Source organism: Jaculus jaculus, chromosome 5, assembly GCF_020740685.1.
Source record: "Jaculus jaculus isolate mJacJac1 chromosome 5, mJacJac1.mat.Y.cur, whole genome shotgun sequence".
Classification (NCBI taxonomy): Eukaryota; Metazoa; Chordata; class Mammalia; order Rodentia; family Dipodidae; genus Jaculus; species Jaculus jaculus.
This window is the reverse complement of record NC_059106.1, coordinates 83,485,371-83,508,035: the sequence shown is the minus strand read 5'-3', so window position 1 is coordinate 83,508,035 and position 22,665 is coordinate 83,485,371. Positions and strand designations below refer to the sequence as shown.

Genomic DNA, 22,665 nt, shown 5'->3' with positions numbered 1-22,665 from the left:
GGGGAAGAGGGCATTCAGCATGCGGGAAGCCCTTACCTCTGAGGCTCCCTCATGCCTGAAGCCTGGTCTGCTTACAGGAGCTGGGCCATATGCAAAACATCTGTCACTTGTTCCACAACCAAGTGATAGGCAAGGCATAGGGCCTGGGTGATCAGCAGTACGGCTTGAACCTTGTGAACCCAGTAAGGTCCATGAGGCAATGGGCAGAGGGTCAACTAATCTCTTCATTCACCCAAGACCCGAGGTCTGTAAGATCATGGTCACCCAAGGGTCACCACCACACCTGTACACTCAGAATTAAGCCCTGCCTCTCTAACGGACATTCCCTGTCTTGCCAAAAGCATGAGTCCCGCAGGGTAGGGAGAGGGCTGAGAAGGATCCTTCACCAGCTAAGGAGCCGAGCCAGCTAGGTGGGGTCCTGGAGGCTCGAGGGAGCACAGTGTGGCGGCTGATCCGGACGGTAGAGAGTCTGATGCAGCAGGGCACAGGCTGCGGGGAGATCATCAGGATCTGAGGGCCAAAGAGGGGCTGGTGAGAAGCTGCGGGACCCGGGCCCTAGGTGGCTGGCTCTGCGGGACTCACCCAGGCCCAGCTCCTGCAGCAGGCTGCGGTACTCCGGCTCGTCCTGCAGCAGTTTCAGCAGGTTCGTGGACTCCATCCGCTCCAGCTGCACCTCCCAGTACACGTAGATTTTCTGGTTGAAAGTGATGTACACGAGGCAGGGGCTGTTGCGGCCCTCTTTGCAGGCATACAGGCCTGCACAGAAGGCGCGGATATTTTCATCCACTTGGAAGCGGACAACAGTGCGGTTGTGATTGATAATGTAGGTTTGTCCGTCCCAGGCACATGCAACCACCTCTTTGTGTCCATTGCCCGTGACATCTAACTTCTCCAGAGCAAACAGTTGGTGATCCACCTGCTCCGACCATAGCAGCTTGTCTGCTTCCTCCATAAGCTTCAGGGTCCCATCCAGCGTGCACAGGGCAAAGAGGCCTGAGCCACCACTCTCAGGGTTGTGGCCTTGCTTGATGTTGCCAATGAGGTGAGTGGACACGTTCTTGTTGTGGATCCTCCCGGACGTCTGGTGGAGCACCACGTCTCGGGCAGCAGGGCTTTCCCTGCTGCCCGCCGTGGCCTCCTCAGAGGCAGGAGGGGGGCTAGTGTCCTTGTTCCAGGCGCACAAGAGAACAGCATAAGCACACCCTGGCTGAGACACCACCAACTCAGGCCTGCCCAGTGGCCCCGGGGTCACTGAGAGACTGTCCACCTGACCCTCCAGCATCCACTTCTTGAGGGAGACCAGCTGCCCTGTCAGGTGATCTGTGCCCTCTGCCTCTCCCAGCGGAAGGTCCTCACCACACGGTCTGTGTATCCCACCACCAGTTCACAACAGCCATCTCCATTTTTCCTTTGCTGCACACATCTCCAACCCCAACACAAGTCAACATTCCTTGGCAGGTGCAGGTGAGCCATGGCCGGCTGTCATCGTTCTTGTACACAGATAGCTTCCCGCTGGTCTCTCCCACCACCAGCTCGTTTAAGGCGTCGTTGTCAACGTCCCCGAGGCAGATGGCGTGTGGGAACAGGCTCCCGGTAAAGTCCAGCGCCACGCGCTGCACGTAGCTCACCGACCGCAAGGCCCTGCCCGGGGCTGGGGGACCTATTTATTTGTATTTTAGAGAGAGACAAAGTTGGCCTCAGCCACTGAAATCAAACTCCAAGTGCTTACATAGCTTAGTGGGCATGTGCAACCTTGCACTTGCCTCACCTTTGTGTGGTTTACATGGGATCTGGAGAGTCAAATACGGATCCTTGGGCTTTGCAGGCAAGCATTTTAACCACCAATCCAACTCTCCAGGTCTGTTTTTGTTTTAAATTATTATTTATTTAACTTAAAAATTTATTTAGTTTATAGAGAGAGAATATGAGTGTGCCAGGGCTTCTTGCCATTACAGATGACCTCCAGATGTGCCACTTTGTGCATCTGGCTTTACATGGATACTGGGGAATCAAACCCTGGGGCCTTAGGCTTTGCAAGCAAGCACCTTTAACTGAGTCATCTCTCCAGCCCTAAAGCTGTTCTTTTAAAGAACAACCAACTATAGCCAAGCTTCTGTGTTCTTGTCCAATTGAATTTCCTTCCAACATTTGAGTCCATAAAATTTCAGAGACCCAAAAAGTAAAACAGTAGCTATTTGGTAAACATTAATTGAGTTTCACATAAGCCTGGGCCTCCAGTAACATTTTCAATATCTAAATAGCTTCTTCATTAGATTAAACCTTTGGGGATCTGAGTTTTGGACAGAAAAGATATTGCTACTAAATGGCCAATTAGTAGCTAATTAGAGCTCTGGAACTCCCTGGTCAGGTCCTGCTCAGAAACCCTTTGGATATTAAAACAGTAATCCAAGGGGAAGGAAGCGGTGCACACCTGTACCCTCAGCCCTTGGAAAATTGAGGCAGAAGAATCATGAGTTTTAGGGCAGCTGTAGTCCCTGTCTTAAAGAAATAAATTAAAAAAAAAAAAAACAAAAAACAATTAAGGAGGGAGGGAAAGGTGGGAGAGAGGGAGGGAAGGAAAAAGAAAGAGAGGGAAGAATAAGGATTACGAGTAAACTAGCCCCTATTTTATAGGTAGTTAGTCAAGGTTCTAGGCCCAAAAAGAATAAGCAGATATGTATCAGCAGAGATTTTATAAGAAGTCCCGAAAGAAGGATTTGGAAACTAAAATCCAAGAAGCTTGACTTCCAGAAGTCAAAAGCCCTGATTTATGCTGACTCACCAGGAGGTCAGCTGACCCATAAATACAAAGTAAATAATCCTTTGTCTAACTCATCTGCCTCATTGGGAGCCCTTCCACATTCATTCACAGTAACTGGTACAATGTATTCCAATTTGATAATTTATATTCTCAAGGGTATAAAAAGCCCAATCCTAAACACTGGGTGGCTACCAGCTTGGAACCTTCCCAGCTCTGCAGCTTTCTTGCTGTATTTTCATTTCCTGCCTGCCATTCACTTTCTCCTTCTCCTCTTCTTCCTCCTTTTCCTTCTTTTTACCTATTCTTTTGTTGTTGTTTTCGAGGTAGAGTCTAATTGTAGCCCAGGCTGACATGAAACTCACTCTGTAGTCCCAGGCTGGCTTTTAAACACACATCTATCCTTCCCAACTTTGTCTCCTGAGTGCTGGGATCAAAATTGTGAGCCACCAAGCTTGGCTATCTTTTTTTAAAATATTTTATTTATTTATGCCATTGATGCCCCCAAAACATTACAGGCCATTGCCAATGCCCTTGGTTTCCCACCAGGAATAGATGGTAAGACCCTATTGCTGAAGACTCCACATACTTGGGCTGCAAGGTCACTGAGAAATCCTGCTGGAGCTGAGCTAAAAACCTCCTCCATGCAGACCAGCTGACAGAAAACTGGAAAAAGCCACGTGATATGCAGTTCAATGGGAGAGAGAGATATCACCAGTGAAGATACCCAACAGTGGACACTGCAAGCCTGGCCAGCCAGGCTGAATGAGCCAATGGGTGCAATAGTGGCATGTCTGTTATGTGGGAAACAAACTGCCCTCTAATTTGACTGGCGGCCGGCTCCATGAGAGGGAATATATCCCTGATACTGCCAACCTACAACAGGGGTAGTCATGAGCCCTAAGGGTGTAAGGTCTGCTGTTGTCTGGCTAAATGAATATACCATGCTCACCAAACTGCCCAGTAAGCACTTCTCTTAATGTTCATATGCATGTATTTTAATCCCAGCACTTGGAAGGCAGAGGTAGGTGGATCGCTGTGAGTTCGAGGCTACCCTGAGACTACAGAAAGTCATGTTGAGCTAGAGTGAGACCCTAACTTGTTAGTTTTCAGGGAAGGCTATTTTAACTCTTCAGTGACAGAGGCTGGTGTAGTGGTAGGAGGATTACCATGAGTTCGAGGCCAGCCTGAGACAACACAGCCTGGTAGTGTAGTGTAGTGAGATCAGCCTGGGCTAGAGCAAAACCCTACCTCAAAAAAAAAAAAAAAAAAAATTGACAGAGGACAGAATAGCATGCTCTGTCATGTTCTGTTCCACCTCCAGATTCTGCCAGCAAGAAGGTCATCTTCTGTATATGATACAGCTGAGGGAGATTCTCACAGGAGTGTGCACCAAAATGGTAAATTAAATAAATCTGTTGTTAATTGAGCTGGATGTGGTGTCACACACCTTTAATCCCAGTACGTGGGAGGCAGAGGTAGGAGGATTATCATAAATTCAAGGTCACCCTGAGACTACATAGTGAAGTCCAGTTCAGCCTGGGCTCGAGCAAGACCCTACCTCGAAGAACAAAAAACAAACAAACAAAGAAACAAAGAAATGATAATTACAGGATGATGGGATAAGTGCTATGTTATAGATATATATAGGACAAATACAGAAAATGCTCTACAAGGCAGAATGGGAAAGGTGGGGCTATCAGTAAAGGTGTTCAAGAACTGAATGTCACTTAGTTCAGTTTTGAGAGATAAGCAAGAGTTAAGCACAGGGCTGAAGGGATGACTTAGCAGTTATGGCACTTGCCTACAAAGCCAAAGGTCCCAGCTTTGATTCCCCAGGACACATGTAAGCCAGATACAGAAGGTGGCTCATGCATTTGGAGCTTGTTCGCAGCAGCTGGAAGCCCTGGCCCACCCATTCTCTCTCTCTCTCTCTCTTGCTCTTAAATAAATAAAATATTTTAAAAAGTCGGGCATGGTGGTTTTACCTTTAATCCCAGCACTTAGGAGGCAGAGGTAGGAGGATTGCTGTGAGTTTGAGGCCCGCCTGAGACTACACAGTGAATTCCAGGTCAGCCGAGACTACAGCAAAATCCTATCTTGAAAAACCAAAATAATGGGCTGGAGAGTTGGCTTAGCAGTTAAGCGCTTGCCTGTGAAGCCTAAGGACCCCGGTTCGAGGCTCAATTACTCAGGACCCACGTTGGCCAGATGCACAAGGGGGCGCACATGTCTGGAGTTCGTTTGCAGTGGCTGGAAGCCCTGGTGCGCCCATTCTCTCTCTATCTGCCTCTTTCTCTCTCTCTGTCTGTTGCTCTCAAATAAATAAATAAAAGTAAATAAACATAATAATAAAGGCGTGTGCCACCAGGCCTGGCCAATTTAAAAACAAAAAACAAAATAATAAGTAAATAAATAAAGAGTTAAGCATAGTGAGTGAACAGGATGTGGGAAAGCAGAGAGGTCTACAGCATCACAGCATACTGTGGGAATTGCCTATAGTGCTTTATGGCCATAACTGCATGAGGTGTACATGAGGGCACAGAGACAAGGGGTCAGTGGAGTGAGGGCCTGGTGTGTCAAGCTGAGGAAGAAGTTTGAACTTTATGCTAAGTTAAATACCATAAGGAATTATCAGCAGGGATTTGTATATCATGTCCCAGAGTTGGGGCATTGAAGGGTTAATAGCCTTGTCTGAAAACTAAAGGGAACTAAAGAGTTAATAACTATCCCTAAGGCTTGCAGGCAATAAAGAAGTTTGGCACCTTTCCCTGACTGATATACTCCCCTTAGCCTAGATGGCCTTGAAGGACCAGACACCATCTGAGTATCCTCCCTTAGACATTCCTGCACCTGGTCCAGGGTGTTTTTCTTAGGATCCTCCTTGTAAGCATACACCCCAATCTGGTCCAGTGCTTCAGCCCTCATCCTGCAGGAAAGCTGAAGCCCCTTGCTATTTTCTCTAATAAACAGCAGTCTATCTGTAGAGATCAAGTCCAGTATTTTCAATTTTTTTTTTATTAACAACTTCCATGATTATAAAAAATATCCCATGGTAATGCCTCACCCCCACTTTCCCCTTTGAAGCTCCATTCTCCATCATATCCCCTCCCCATATCAATCAGTCTCTCTCTCTCTCTCTCTTTTTTTTTTTTTTTGGTTTTTCAAGGTAGGGTCTCACTCTAGCCCAGGCTGACCTGAAATTCACTATGTTGTTTCAGGGTGGCCTCGAACTCACTGCAATCTTCCTACCTCCGCCTCCCAAGTGCTGAGATTAAAGGCATGTGCCACCATTCCCAGCTAACCAGTCTCTTTTTTATTTTTTATTTTGATGTCATGATCTTTTCCTCCTCTTATGATGGTCTTGTGTAGGTAGTGTCAGGCACTGTGAGGTCATGGATATCCAGGCCATTTTGTGTCTGGAGGAGCACATTCTAAGGAGTCCTACCTGTCCTTTGGTTCTTACATTCTTTCTGCCACCTCTTCTGCAATAGACCCTGAGCCTTGGAAGGTGTGATACAGATATTGCAGTGCTGAGCACTCCTGTCATTTCTTTCTACCACCATGATGCCTTCTGAGTCATCCCAAGGTCACTGCCATCTGAAAAGAGAAGATTCTCTACCAAAAATGAGAGTAGCATTAATATATGGGTATGAACATTAAGAGAAGTGCTTACTGGGCAGTTTGATAAGCATAGTGTATACATTTAGCCAGACAACAGCAGACATTACACCCCTAGGGCTCATAACTACCCCTGTTTTAAGTTTTCAGTATCAGGGATGTATTCCCTCCAAGTCCTAGTAGAGGGCAGTTGGTTTCCACCATGACAGACATGCCCCTATTGCACCTGTTAGCTCATTTGGCCTGGCTAGCCAAATATAAGACTTGTAGTGTCCACTGTTGAGTACCTTCACTGGTGATTTCTCTCTCTACCATTGAACTGCATGCAGCATGGCTTCTTCCAGCTTTCTGTCAGCTGGTCTACATGGAGGAGGTTATCAGCTCAGTTCCAGCAGGATTTCTCAGTGGCCTTGAGGCCCAAGTATATAGAGTCTTCAGCAATAGGGTCTTACCATCTATTCCTGGTGGGAAACCAGGGGCCTCAGCAAAGGCCTATGTTTTGGGGGCATCAGGGACCTCCCTGGCCAACAACTCACTGGAAGGTATCGCATCCCTGGCACTAAAAATTTTCTTGCAACAATCTATGGCTCCTGAGTGGTTCATTCTCCAAAAAAGTAGGTTTCCATATGATTTATTTATATCCTCTTAGATTTTGATTAGCCCTCCCTCCACCTTTCTTTTATTCAATCTCTTCCCCTGACCTTACTTTTGGCCTTTCACCCCCATTAATCTATTCTTCTAATTACATATATACAATACCATCCTATTAAGTACCCCTTCCCTTCCTTTCTCTTCCCTTTATATTTCTTTTCTAGCTTACTGGCCTTTGCTACTGAGTTTTCTTCCTACTTACACAGAATCATCTGTAGCTAGGATCCACATATGGGAGAGAACACATCACACTTGGCTTTCTGGGCCTGGGTTCCCTCACTTAGTATAATCCTTTCCAGATCCATCTATTTTCCTGCAAATTTCATAACTTCATTTTTCTTTACTGCTGAGTAGAACTCCATTGTATAAATGTGCCATATTTTCATTATCCACTCATCAGTTGAGGGACATCTAGGCTGGTTCCATTTCCCAGCTATTGCGAATTGAGCAGCAATAAGCCTGGTTGAGCAAGTATCTGTAAGGTAATGAGATCAGTCCTTAGAATATATGATTTGCAGTGCTATAGATGGGTCATATGGTAGATCTATTTTTAGCTGTTTTAGGAACCTCCACACTGATTTCCACAATGGCTGGACCAGATTGCATTCCCACCAACAGTGTAGAAAGGTTTCTCTTTTTCTACATCCTCTCCAGCATTTATGGTCATTTGTTTGCATGATGGTAGCCAATCTGACAGGAGTGAGATGGAATCTCAACGTATGCATTTCCTTGATGATTAGGGATGTAGATCATTTTTTAGATGTAATATGCCATCTGTATTTCTTCTTTTGAGAATTCGCTATTTAGTTCCATAGCCCATTTTATAATTGGCTTCCTTGATTTCTTGTTATTTAATTTTTTGAGTTCGTTGTATATCCTAGATATTAATCCTCTATTTAATGTAGAGCTGGCAAAGATTTTTTTTCCCCATTCTGTAGGTTGCCTCTTTGCTTTATTCATAGTGTCCTTTGCTGTACAAAATCTTTGTAATTTCTTTGGGTCCCAGCAATTAATCTGTGGCTTTATTGCCTGAGCAATTGAGGTTTATATTCAGAAAGTCTTAGTCAAGACCAATATGTTGAAGGCTTTCCCCTACTTTTTCTTCTAGCAGTTTCAGAGTTTCAGGTCAGATACTAAGGTTCTTAATCCACTTGGACTTTATTCTTGTGCATGGAGAGAGAGAAGAGTCTATTTTCATCCTTCTACAGATACATATCCAGTTTTCCCAGCACCATGTGCTGAAGAGGCTGTCTTTTCTCCAGTGAGTATTTTTGGCATTTTTATCAAATATCAGGTGGCTATAGGGTCCTCTATTCTGTTCCATTGATCTACATGTCTGCTTTTGTGGCAGTACCATGCTGCTTTTTTTTTTTTTTTTTTACTATGGCTCTGTAGTATAGGTTAAAATCAGGTATGGTGATACCACCAGCCTTATGTTTGTTGCTCAGTATTATTTTAGATATTCGAGACTTTTTGTGATTCCAAATGAATTTTTGGATTGTTTTTTCTATATCTGTGAAGAATGCCATTGGAATTTTGATGGGAATTGCATTAAATGTGTAGATTGCTTTTGGTAAGATTGCTAATTTCACAATATTGATTCTTTTGATCCAGGAACAAGGGATGTTTTCCCATTCCTAGTGTCTTCTGCAATTTCTTGCTTGAGTGTTTTAAAGTTTTCTTTGTAGAGATTCTTCTCTTCTTTGGTTAGGTTTATTCCAAGGTACTTTATTATTATTATTTTTTTGATGCAATTTTGAATGGGAGTGATTCTATGATTTCATCTTCTGTGTGTTTTTTGTTATTATATATGAAGGCTACTGATTTGTGTGTATTTATTTTGTACCCTGCTACATGGCTATAGGTGTTTATCAGCTCTAACAGTTTGCTGGTATAGTCTTTAGAGTTTTTTATGTATAGAATCTGTGGTGGTTTGATTCAGGTGTCCCCCATAAACTTAGGTGTTCTGAATGCTAGGTTCCCAGCTGATGGAGATTTGGGAATTAATGCCTCCTGGAGGGAGTGTATTGTTGGGGGTGGGCTTATGGGCTTTATAGCCAGTTTCCCCATGCCAGTGTTTGGCACACCCTCCTGTTGCTGTGTTCCACCTTATGTTGGCCAGGGGGTGATGTCCACCCTCTGCTCATGCCATCGTTTTCCCCTGCCATCGTGAAGCTTCCCCTTGAGCCTGTAAGCCAAATAAACCTCTTTTTCCCAGAAGATGCTCTTGGTTAGGTGATTTCTAACAGCAATGCGACCCAGACTGCAACAGAATCATATCATTTGCAAATAATGATAAATTTTCCTTTCCAATTTGTATCCCTTTTATGTATGTCTCTTGCCTTATTGCTATGGCTAAGACTTTCAGTACTATATTAAATAAAAGTGCAGACAGTGGACACCCTTGTCTTGCTTCTGATTTTAGTGGAAAAGATTCCAGTTTTACCCCATTTAGTAATATGTTGGGTGTAGGCTTATCATAAATAGCCTTTATTATATTGAGATATGTTCCTTCTATTCCTAGTCTCCGTAGGACTTTATCATGGAGATGTTGGATTTTGTCAAATGCTTTCTCTGCATCTAATGAGATGTTCATGTGATTTTTGTCCTTCAGTCCATTCATATAATGTATTAAATTTATCGATTTGCATATGTTGAACCATCCCTGCATCTCTGGGATAAAGCCTACTTGGTTGGGATGAATGATCCTTCTGATATATTCTTGTATTCTGTTTGCCAGTATTTTGTTGAGAATTTTTGCATCTATGTTCATGAGGGAGATTGGTCTGTAATTTTCTTTTTCTGGTCTTTCTTTGCCTGGTTTTGGTATTAGGGTGATGCTCACTTTGTAGAAGCAGTTTGGTAGGATTCCTTCTTTTTCTGTTATATGGACAAGTTTAAGAAGTAATGGTGTTAGTTTTTCCCTGAAGGTCTGGTAAAATTCACCAGTGTATCCATCTGGGCCGGGACATTTTTTAGTTGGGAGATTTTTGATTACTGCTTTGATCTCCATACTTGTTACAGGTCTATTTAAGTGATTAATCTCATCTTGATTTAATTTAGGTAGATCATATAAATCAAGGAAATCATCCATTTCTTTCAGATTTTCATACTTAGTGAAGTATATGTTTTTAGAGTATGTCCCTGTGATTTTTTGACTTTCTCTGGTATCTGTTGTGATGTTGCCTTATTCATCTCCAATTTTATTAATTTGTGTCTCTTTTCTCTTTCTTTTGGTCAGATTTGCTAAGGGTTTATCAATCTTATTTATCCTTTCAAAGAACCAACTCTTTTTTTCACTGATTCTTTGGATTTTTTTTTTTTCTTGGTTTCTATTTCATTAGTTTCTACCTTAATTTTTATTATTTCTTCCCATCTACTGATTTTTGGTTTGCCTTATTCTTCTTTTACCAAGGCTTTAATGTGAAGCATTTTACTTGAGATCTTTCTAATTTCTTAATATAGACACTTAAAGCTATAAATTTACCTCTTAGGACTGCCTTCATTGTGTCTTAAGGTTTGGTATGTTGTGTTCTCATTATCAGTTGACTCTATGAATTTTTTTATTTCCTTCTTGATTTCTTTATTGACCTATTCATCATTTTCTAATGTATTGTTTAGTTTCCTTTATTTTATGTATGCTCTATAGCTTTTCTTGCTATTGTTTTGTAGTTTGATCCCATTGTGGTCAGATAGAATGCAAGGAATTATTTCAATTTTCCTTTAGTTGTTAAGATTTGTTTTGTGTCCTAATATATGGTCTATTTTAGAGAATGTTCCATATGCTGCTGAAAAGAATGTATATTTTGCAGCATTTAGATGAAATGTCCTAATATATATATATATATATATATATATGGACACATATATATTAGGTCCATTTCTTCTATGACATCATTTAATCCAGATGCCTCTCTGTTTATTTTTTTGCCAGGAAATTGATGAGAGTGGGGTGTTGAAGTCACCCACTACCACTGTGTTTGGTGTTATCTATGACCTTAGTCAAATAGTATTTGTTTGATAAAATTGGGAGCCCCCATGTTAGATGCATATATGTTTAAGATTGCAATGTCCTCCTGTTGGAGTGTGCCTTTAATCAATATAAAGTGACCTTCCTTATCTTTCCTAACTAATGGACAGAAGTCTACCTTGTCAGATATTAGGGCAATAACCCCTGCTTGTGTTCTAGGCCCATTTTCTAGCCTTTTACCCTAAGATAGTGTCCATCCTTTGTAGAAAGGTGAGTTTCTTGGAGGCAACAAATTGAAGGATCCTGCTTTTTAAAAAATATTTATTTATTTATTTATTTGAGAAGGAGGGTGAGGGGGAGAGAGAGAATGGGCATGCCAGGGCCTCTAGCCATTGCAAACGAACTCCACATGCATGTGCCCCCTTGTGCATCTGGCTTGAGTCCAGTCACTGCAAAGAAACTCCAGACAGGATCCTGCTTTTTAACCCAGTCTGCAAATCTATGTTTTTTGGTTGGGGCATTGAGGCCGTTGATATTATTGAAAGGTGTGCATTTATTTTTGCCATTTTTTTTTGTAGTTCTTCTGGTTTAACCTTTGCTCTCTTGTGTTAACTAGTATTTAAGTATTGTTTGTTTTTTTCAGGTTCCTATATGTGTGTTTCTCTTTCTCTTTAGCATGGAGGATTCTTTCAAGTATTTTCTGTAGAGCTGATTTTTGTCTTCAAATATTCCTTTAGCCTGCTTTTGTTGTGGAATGTCCTTATTTCTCTGTATTTGGATAGATAGCTTTGCAGGATAAAGTAACCTTGGTTGGCAGTTGTTATCTTTCAGAACTTGGAATACATCACTTCAAGCCCTTCTGGCTTTTGAATTTTGTGTTGAGTAATCTGATGTGATCCTGTTGGGCTTGCCTTTGTAGGTAACCTGATTTTTCTTTCTAACTGTCTTCAATATATTTTCTTTGGTTTGTATGTTTGGTAGTTTAATTATAATATGGTGAGCAGTGGTCCTTTCCAGGGAAGTTTTCTTCTATGATTTTGTTGAAAATACCTACTATGCCTTTGGAGTGAAATTCTTCTCCTTCTACTATACACTGAATTCTCTTTTTTTTTTTTTTTTTTTTTTCGAGGTAAGGTCTCACTCTGGTCCAGGCTGACCTGGAATTAACTCTGTAGTCTCAGGGTGGCCTTGAACTCACGGCGTCCTCCTACCTCTGCCTCCCGAGTGCTGGGATTAAAGGCGTGCGCCACCACGCCCGGCTTATACCCTGAATTCTTATGTTTGATTTTTTCATAGTGTTCTGAATATCTTGAAATTCCCATTTATACTTTCCTATTAGTTTGTCTTTCTCTTTGTTGGACTGTATTAGATCTGCCACCTGGTCTTCTAGTTTAGATATCCTGTCCTCTCCTTCATCCATTCTACTGGTAAGATTTTCTACAGAGCTTTTTATTTCATTGACTTATATTGCTAGTAATTCTGACTGGTTTTTCTTTATTATTTCTATTTCCTTATTTATGTCTTGTATTGGCCTCTTTATTTCATTAAATTGTTTTCCTGTGTCTTCTTTGAGTCCTTTGATTTCCTCTTTCATTCCTTTGATTTCCTCTTTGACTTCTTTGAGCATATTTATAAACATTCTTTGGAAATCTTTCTCAGGCATTTCCTCTAACTCATTCTCACCGGTGGTCATTTCTGATGCATTAATACTTTTTGGTGGATCTATATTGTCTTGATTTTTAGTGTTTCTTGTGTTATAATGTCTGTATATATTTTTGCATGTTGGATTAATTTAATTCTTGGATTTTCTACTTAGCTGCAGTGTTATTAGTTGTATCAATCAAGCTGATGTTATATATCTTCAGGGTAGGAAATTAAGGTGTTAGGTGTGGTTCCCAAGATTCTCAGAGTATCTACAAAAATGACCCAAGGTATTGGGTTTGCCTGCTATGAGAGCAAGTAGGCTGAGTGGAACAAAATACAGGCAGATTCTAATATTTAACTAAATAATGTACATATTCAATGAAAAACAGCAGAGAGTATTTATGCAAGAGTAGGTTTTATGACAACCAGATTTTCTAACAAAGTCACTGTCCCTTAGGGTGTGTGGTTCCCTGCACCATTAATCCTGTCAACAAGGAGGTTAAGATTTCTGGTCTGTTGAGGGTTCCAAGTGAGCTTGTGACCAAGTGAGACCCTTCCCTAATGTACAACAGAAGAGGAAACAAAGCCACTATAAATCAGGAAGAAACAAATAACAAGCCCAAATATAGCTTATTTAAGAATGGCCAATCCGCCCTTGGTTTCCCACCAGGAATCAATGGTAAGACCCTATTGCTGCAAGGCCACTGAGAAATCCTGCTGGAACTGAGCTGATAACCTCCTCCACATAGACCAGCTGACAGAAAGCTGGAAGAAGCCATTCTGCATGCTGTTCAATGGGAGAAAGAGATACCACCAGTGAAGATACTCAACAGTGGACACTGCAAGCCTTATAATTGGCCAGCCAGGCCAAATGAGCTAACAGATGCAATAGTGGCATGTCTGTCATGGTGGAAACCAACTGCTCTCCAATTGGATTGGAGGTCCACTCCAAGGGAGGGAATACGTCCGTGATACTGAAAATTTAAAACAGGGGTAGTCATGAGCCCTAGGGGTGTAACATCTACTGATGTCTGGATAAGTGTATATACTATACTTATCAAACTGCCCAGTAAGCACCCTTATGTTAATGCTACTCTCACTTTTGGTAGAGAATCTTCTCTTTTCAGATGGCAGCGACCTTGGGATGACTTAGAAGGCATCATGGTGCTGGAAAGAAGTGACCAGAGTACTGAGTAACATCTAGATCACACCTTCCAAGGCTCAGGGTAGCAGAAAGAATGTAAGAGCCAAAGGAGGGGTTGGACTACTTACAACATGCTCCCTCCAGACACAAAATGGCCTTTGAGATCCATGACCTCATAGTGCCTGACACTACCTACACAAGGCCATTATAAGAGGAGGGAAAGATCATGACATCAAAATAAAAGAGAGACTTATTGATATGGGGAGGGGATATGATGGAGAATGGAATTTCAAAGGGGAATGTAGGGGGAGGGAGTGTATTACCATGGGATATTTTTTATAATCATGGAAAATGTTTTAAAAAATTGAGAAAAAAATAAAATAAGATTAAACAAAAAGAATGGCCAATCCGACCATCCATCAGATTTAACATATAATTTATCCTCATATGGAAGGTGCAATTAGCGCTTCTGGTTCAGGCATATATACCAGTCTTATCTGGTGGGTACTGACCTGGTATAATCCCAGTTACCTTTTGGGATGATTTTGGTCTCAGTTATGCTGCGCTCATGCTTCGGGCTCTCTTTGGTGCACTGTGGGTTCAAGTAGGCTGGTCAGGTCTTTGGATTGCTGCTCTGGTTGCCAGTGTTGGGTGTGTGATCTCCCTTCCCCTAGTCTCTGGTGCTTGCTGGCATTTGTGCTGGTGGTCAGGGAGGGGAGGCTGTGGATGGTGGCTCTAGTTCTCCTGCTGGTCCACATGATGCTCTACCTTGTGATCTGCTCCTCTGTTGTTCACTGTGGTTCTCCACATTTCTTGAGTTTGTGAAGAGCTCCGGTGTGAGTGGAAAATCCCCTCACCTGGCTTCTCCTGTGGCTCAAGCCAAGCCTGGCAGCTGTGGTCCCATGGACCAGGTGCTGCCACCATTAGAGCCACTTCTGCCTGCCTATGCGGGCTCTGAATGCTCTGGATCTCTCCTACTTCTCTGCTGCCTTTGATAATTTCTTATACACCTCACTTTTTAGTAGAAGAGTCTATTTTTCTGGTTTTTGTTTTTTGTTTTTTTTTTTTGGCTTTTTCTCCCTTAGGCTGCTGTGGTGTGGTTCCTATGCCTGCCACCATTTTAACTGGAAATCCTCCAGTGTTTTCTTTTGCTTTTCTCTTACACTTTCCTTACAAGCAATGGGAATGTTTATTTGAGAGGGAGAGAGAGAAGCAGAGAGAGAGAGAGAGAGAGAGAGAGAGAGAGAGAGAGACAGACAGAGAGAGAGAGACAGACAGAGAGACATAGAGAGACGGAGAGAGAATGGGCACACCAGGGCCTCTAGATACTACAGACAAACTAACTCCAGACACATGTGCCACCTGGTTTATGTCGGTACTGGAGAATTGAACCTGGGTCCTTAAGATTTGCAGGTAAGTTCTTTCTTTCTTTCTTTCTTTCTTTCTTTCTTTCTTTCTTTCTTTCTTTCTTTCTTTCTTTTGAAATAGGGTCTCACTCTAGCCCAGGCTGACTTCGAATTCACTATGTAGTCTCAGGCTGACCTTGAACTCACAGAGGTCCTTCTACCTCTGCCTCTTGAGTGCTGGGATTAAAGGCATAAATCATCACACTGGGGAAGAGAGAAAGAGAGAGAGAAAGAAACTGAGAATGGGCATGACACAGCCTCTAGCCACTGCAAATGATCTCCAGATGCCTGTGTCACTTTGTGCATCTTGCTTTACTGAGGGTACTGGAGATCAAACTCAGGCCATTAGGCTTTGCAGGCAAGTGTCTTGACCACTGCATCATCTCTCCAGTCCTTCTAGCCTACTTCAGAACTAGAAATGGTGAATCTCTTTCCTGATGAGCAGGTTACCAGACAGAAACAGGGTATCAGATTTCCACTAGCCTCTTGTGAGTTATCCCAACTGTTCCCATGAGATGATTCTGCTTTGAGCCCTCTCTGATTTTAGAGTTCTCAGATTAAGATCTTCATAGATAAAAGAAGAGAAAGGGGAGCTGGAGAGATGGTTGAGCAGATAAAGATAAATTTGCAAAGCCTAATAGTCGGGGTTCAATTCCCAAGTACCCAAGTAACGCCAGATACACAAAGTAGTGTATACATCTGATGTTTATTTGCAGTGGCAAGAGGTCCTGGCACACCCATTCTCTCTCTCTCTCTCTCTCTCTCTCCTTACAAGGAAATAAAAGTTTTAAAAAAGAAGGGGGCTGGAGAGATGGCTGAGTGGTTAAGGTGCTTGCCTGTGAAGCCTAAGGATACAGGTTTGATTTCCCAGTACTCAGTTGCACAAAGTGGCACATGTGTCTGGAGTTCATTTGCAGAGGCATCTATTTGGAGTTTATCTGCAGTGGCTGTAGGCACTGGCACATCCATTTTGTCCCTCTCTTTCTGCCTCCTTCTCTCTCTCTCTCTCTCTCAAATAAAAAAAATATTAAAAACAACAACAATAAAATAAGAACAACAAAGAAGTCTTCTAGTCCTTCAAGGTCTCTAAAGTGGGTATTGGTTGTGTGTAGAGGGTTGGGTTAATCCACCTGGTTTGTTCTCAAGCAGTAGAGTGACTCTTAAGGTGACTACCTTTATGTCCTAACTAGTCTGTGATAGTGAATCTTGTCAACTTGATGGGATTTAGAATCACCATGGAGGCAAACCTCTGGGCTTGTCTGTGAGGTGATTTCTAGATCATGTTAATTGTGGTGGAGCACCTACCTTACTGTGAGTGGCACCATCCCATGGGCTGGGGTCCCTGGATTGTACAAAAAGGATAAAGTGAGCTGAACAGCAACATTCATCACTGTGCTTCCTGATACCTGACATGGTTTATCCAACTACCTCAAGCTGCCATGATGAACTATAACCTTGAACTAATTATAAGCTGAAATAAGCCCTCTAGTTGCTTCTTATGTAGGTATTTGGTCAAAGCAATAAGAAAGGAACTTAAACTACGGTAATTTGTCAACCCTGATATTCCTTGGGGTAGGTAGGAGAGGAAAATACAGAGATGACTTTAGATGCAGAATTATGGCCTGCAGTATACCATGGGACACTAAGGGTGTCAAGAAAGGTGGGCAGGGATCCTAGCTTATGGTTAGAGGTGTGGTGGGGCGAAGGATGAATCAGAGTGAAGGCTTTTTTGCCCAAAGGTAAAGGTCTCTGCTCAACCGTATGCTTTCTCAGTCTTGTGATTTTTCTGGTCCCTCCCTCTCCCATCTGTCAATGGCAGAGTGGTTGGCCTTTAATAGCAGGCCAAAGAGACATCACAGTGAGTATGACACTAGTTTCAACAACATCATTTTCCTAATTGCAATGTTTTCCATTGATGAGTCAGATTACTGTCTCCTTAGCAAATTAGGGCCTGAGGCAACTACTCACTGGTCATATGAAGACCTAGTGGTGTCAAGGAACACTATGAACAAAGCTTTTATGTTTCTTTACACAGAAAAAAAAAAAAATGGTAGGAAAACTGAGTCACCATCCCAGGTATAGGCAAAAATAGGTATGCAGAGCTCCAAGGAGTCCCACTTTAGCATTCAGAATAATTTTCATGGAGCATATTGTAATGGAGTGCTAGGGGTTCAGGGAAGTCTTTGCACCCCAACCCCTAGATTCATGTCTAATTTTAATCAAATAATTGAATAAAACAAGACTGTGAAGGGGGAAAAAAAGACTGAGGAGCTGGAGGGATGGCTCAGCAGTTAAGGCATTATCCTGCAAAGCCAAAGGACCCAGGTCCGATTCCCCAGGACCCATGTAAGCCAGAAGCACAAGATGATACATGTATTTGGAGTTCGTTTGAGAGAAAAAAGCAGAGAGAGAGAATAGGCACGCTAGGGCCTTTAGCCACTGTAAATGAACTCCAGACACAAGTACCACCATGCGCATCTGGCTTACGTGGGTCCTGGAGAATCAAACCTGAGTCCTTTGGCTTCACAGGCAAACACCTTAACTGCTAAGTCATCTCTCCAGCCCCTGATCAGACTTTTTATTTCTTCTCTAGCTGTTTTCCACAAACAACCTTAGCTCCAGGGCATGGTGGCACACTCTAACCCCAGCACTCAGGAGGCTGAAGATCTCTGTGAGTTTTAGACCACCCTGAGACTACATAGTGAATTCCAGGTCAGTCTGGGCTAGAGTGAGACCCTACCTCGGAAAAAAAAAAAAAAAGACATATTAGCCAGGCATGGTGGCACATGCTTTTCATCCTAGCATTCAGGAGGTAGAGGTAGGAGGATCACCATTAGTTTGAGTCCACCCTGAGACTCCATAGTGAAATCCAGGTCAGCCTGAGCTAGAGTGAGACCCTACCTCAAAAAGAAAAAGAAAGAAAGAAAGAAAAGAAAAAAAAACACATTATGCAAACTGGACAATGATAACAATAAAGCTCTTATTTATTGTAGAAAGCACTGATTACTGATTCCCAGCCCAGTTCTACAAAGCCATATATATAGAGAGAGTGTGCCACAACCACCTGCTCTCTTTTCTTCCTATTATGAGGGTCTTGCGTAGGTAGAGTAAGGCACTGTGAGGCCATGAATATCAAGGCCATTTTATGTCTGGAAGATTGCATTGTAAACAGTCCTACCTTCCCTTTGGCTCTTACATTCTTTTTTGGGGTGGGGTGGGGTGGGTAGAGTCTCTGACTTGGATGGGATTCACTGTGTAGCCTCAGGGTGCAGTAATCCTACCTCAGCCTCTTGAGTGCTGGGATTAAAGGTGTGCACCACCACCTCCATTTTGGCCCTTACATTCTTTCTACCATCTCCTCCACAATGGACCCTGAGCCTTGGAAGGTGTCAGAGTGATGTCTCAGTGCTGAACACTCCACTGTCACTTCTCAGCACTATGGTAACTTATTATTAAGTGAGCATGGTTGGTAAGGTATGAGCAGCAGAAGCCCTCATGAGTGCAGAGCTCGCCACTTGTCCGGGGTCCCACGACAGGGGTATATTTGACCCCACAGCCATCAGGAATGATCAGCTTCTCATATCTTTAAATTCATCTGAATTAAACTTGGTGAAGCCCTACTTCTTTGAGATGTGGATATTCTAGTGGCCAGGAAACTTGAACTTGGCTCTGTGCAGGTTCTTAATCACATGCTCTTTTTAAAAATAAATATATATTTTTAAAATTTTTATGGGAAGGTAATATGATGGAGAATGGAATTTCAAAGGGGAAAGTGTGGAGGGGGAGAGGGAGGGAATTACCATGGGATTTTTTTAATAATCATGGAAAATGCTAATAAAAACTAAAAAAAAACAAAAATAAATAAAAATAAAATTTTTATTTATTTGAGGGAGAGAGAGAGGCAGATAGAGAGAATGGCATGCCAGGGCCTCCAGCCACTGCAAATGGACTTCAGGCATATGTACCACCTTGTGCATCTGGCTTACATGGGTCCTGGGGAATTGAATCTGGGTCCTTTGGCTTTGCAGGCAAGTGTCTTAGCTGCTAAGCCATCTCTCCAGCCCTCACATGCTCTTTATTCTTCAGCTTGGTGTGGATGGACATGATAAACTGGCCGATATGAACCCTGTCCACCATGCCCTAGGGCTTCCCAAAAGCTCCCCACATACCTGTCTGGAGCATAGATTGGAATAGAATAGACCAGAAATATGGATATCCACCAGAAAACTGTCTCCAAGGTCCTTTTCAGCAACCTGTACAAGCAACAGGTTATGTATACTACCAAGGAGGCTGCTATGTGCAGCCATGGCACACCAGGACCCCATGAGGAAATGAACCTGATCAGCTTAAGTGGCTACAGAGAGAACAGACAGAATTTTAAATAGAGGCATATATTATACAAAATTATAATTTCTTCTCAAATATTCTTTGATATGTGTTTTTTTCTTTTCTTCTTTATTATTTTTTTTCATTTTTTCAAGGTAGTATCTTGTCTCCCTTTAGTCCAGACTGACCTGGGATTCACTAGGTAGTCTCAAGGTGGCACCCATTCTCTCCCTCTTTCTCTGTAACTCTCTGCTTATAAATAAATAAATAAATAAATAAAATATTTAAAATTTATTTATTATTTGAGAGAGAGAAGGAGAATGGAAGTGCCAGGGCCTCTAGCCACTGCAAACAAACTCCACACACATACACCACCTTGTGCAGCTGGCTTTATGTGGGTATTGGGGAACTGAACCTAGGTCCTTTGGCTTTGCTGGCAAGTGCCTTAATTGCTAAGCCATTTCTCCAGTCCTTAAATCTGTTTTTTAAAATATTTTTATTCATTTATTTGCAAGCAGAGAGAGACAAAAGAGAAACAGAGAATTGGTGTGCTAGGACTGCAAACTCCAGATGCATGCCATCTGTGTGCCACCATGCCCAGCCAAAAGATCTCTATTATCAGGACAGATAAAAGCAGAAAAAAAGCTGGGTGTGGTGGTACATGCCTTTAATTCCAGCCTTCTAAAAGCAGAAGTATGAGGATCTCCATTAGTTCATGGCCACCCTGAGAATTTATTTATTTGTTTATTTGAGAAAGAAAGAGAGAGAGGGAGGGAGAGAGAGAGGCAGTTAGAGAGAGACTGGGCGCTCCACGGGCCTTTAGCCACTGCAAATGAACTCCAGATGCATGTGCCACCTTGTGCATCTGGCTTACGTGTGTACTAGGGAATTAAACCTGGGTCCTTTGCTTTGTAGGCAAGTGCCTTAACCACAAAGCCATTCTCCAGCCCCCTTATTTTATTTTATTTTTTATTTTATTTTATTTTATTTTATTTTATTTTATTTTTAAGGAGAGAATGAAAGGGAGCAATAGAATTGGCACTCCAGGGCCTCCAGCCACCGTAATCGAAGTCCAGATGCATGTGCCACCTAGTTTCCATGTGCAACCTTGCACTTGAATCAACTTCTGTGTCTGGCTTATGGGGGATCTGAAGAGTTGAACATGGGTTCTTAGGCTTCACAGGCAAGTGCCTTAACGGTTAAGCCATCTCTCCAGCCTGAGTTTCTGTTTTAAAATATATATTTTTCGGGGCTGGAGTGATAGCTCAGTGGCTAAGGCACTTGTCTGCAAAGACTTATGACCTGGGTTCGATTCCCCAGTATCTGTGTAAAGCCAGATACACAGGGTGGTATATGCATCTGCAGTTTGTTTGCAACAGCTTAAGGCCCTGGCATGACCATTTTCTCTGTTTCACTTCTTTTTATGCTTCCAAATAAACAAATAAAAATTCTTCTTCTTCTTTTTCTTTTTTTTTTTTTTTTTTTTGGTTATTCAAAGTAGGGTCTCACTCTAGCCCAGGCTGACCTGGAATTCACTATGTAGCCTCAGAGTGGCCTCTAACTCTCAGCAATTCTCCTACCTCTGCCTCCCAAATACTGGAATCAAAGACGTGTGCCACTACGCCCGGCTAATAAAAACTTTTTTGTGTATGAATTTGTTTTTATTGGGGTTAGGACATGGGAGGTAAAAGGTCACTTTTGGGGCATGCCTCTTACCCCCACGGAATGTCCAGTCTGCTCCGGGGATGCTTTCTGTGGCTTTTTCTTCTTTTGGGCGCTGCTCTTGCTGCCAGGAGCCTCTTCAGGCCCACTGCTGACGAGTTCCTCTGTGGAAGAGAATTTTCTCTTCTTGGAGACACTCTTTTTTTTAAAAAATTATTTTTATTATTTATTTATTTGTGTGTGTGTGAGAGAGAGAGAGAGAGAGAAAGAATAGGCATGCCAGAATCTCTAGCCACTGAAAATGAACTCCAGACACATGTACCACCTGTGTATCTGGCTTATGTGGGTCATGGAGAATTGAACTGGGTCCTTTGGCTTTGCAGGCAAGCATCTTAACCGCTAAGCCATCTCTAGCCCTGGAGACACTCTTTTTGCCTACCTTCTGGTTCATCTACCATTTCCTCCTTAGATGACCTTTTCCTCTTGGGAAGACTGGTGTTGCCACTAGCCTCCTCCACAAGGTCACTAACCAACTCCTCCTTGGAAAACCCTTTTATTTTTCTTGGGTTTAGGGAGAGCGACAGGTGAGGCTTCCATTCCATTTTCCTGAGGAAACTCCTGGGGTTTTTGTTTCTTTTTCTTTCTGGGTTTTTCACATGTCTCCTCACACTCTTTTGGAGTACTACTGTTGTTTTCTGAAGATGCCAGGGCCAGCACAGCCAATCACTTTTTTTCCCTTCTTTAAGTGTTTCTTCTCCCATTTCTCCAGTTTCCTTGTGATTTCAGCAGCTGCTTCCTCTTTTTTTTGTTGTTTTGTTTGTTTGTTTGCTTTTTAGGTAGGGTTTCACTGTAGTCCAGGCTGACCTGGAATTCACTATGTAGTCTCAAGGTGGCCTCGGACTCACAATAATAAATGCAAACAAAACCCCACTAAACTAAGAATGAAGATTTCAATGGAAACAAATAAGTAAAATATGGAATAGAAATTAATTTAATGTTGGACACTGAAAGGCCCAGGCGTGAGGCCTAGTGGAACTTCCTGAGCCTAGCTAAAGTTTGGCGACCTGTCTCTGGCCAGCTAGGACTCAGCAAGATGCCTAATGGCTTCTGGCCTGCTACCTCCTTGGCAATTGTAATTACCATTTCAATAGTTAAAGTTTACTATTGGCCCTTACCTCTTCCCCCATCCTAAAATCCCCGCCTTCGTCCCCAACATGATATAGGCAACTGCTCAGAGTAATAAAGCGAGTTGTTTCTGAGTGCCTGCATTGAAAAGACTCCCGACTCAGTGTGGTTTCTCCAGTGGCCAGGAGAGGTTTCTGACCCTAGGGAGAAACCAGCAGGCCTGGTTCTTCCCTCGGCACTACCTGACCAGGAAGGAGCCCTGCAATTAAAGGGCTGGAGAGATGGCTTAGCAATTAAGCGCTTGCCTGTGAAGCCTAAGGACCCCGGTTCGAGGCTGGATTCCCCAGGACCCACGTTA

The 22,665-nt window shown here is 42.7% G+C and overlaps 1 non-coding gene and 1 pseudogene across 1 annotated transcript; both read right to left on the bottom strand.

Annotated features, from left to right (window-relative positions):
* Positions 1–406: 406 nt before the first annotated feature.
* LOC101596589 lies at positions 407–21,784 on the bottom strand (annotated as a pseudogene).
* LOC123461269 lies at positions 19,420–19,554 on the bottom strand. The gene has a single exon (XR_006637556.1). It is a non-coding gene; the product is annotated as a small nucleolar RNA SNORA70 (small nucleolar RNA).
* Positions 21,785–22,665: the final 881 nt, after the last annotated feature.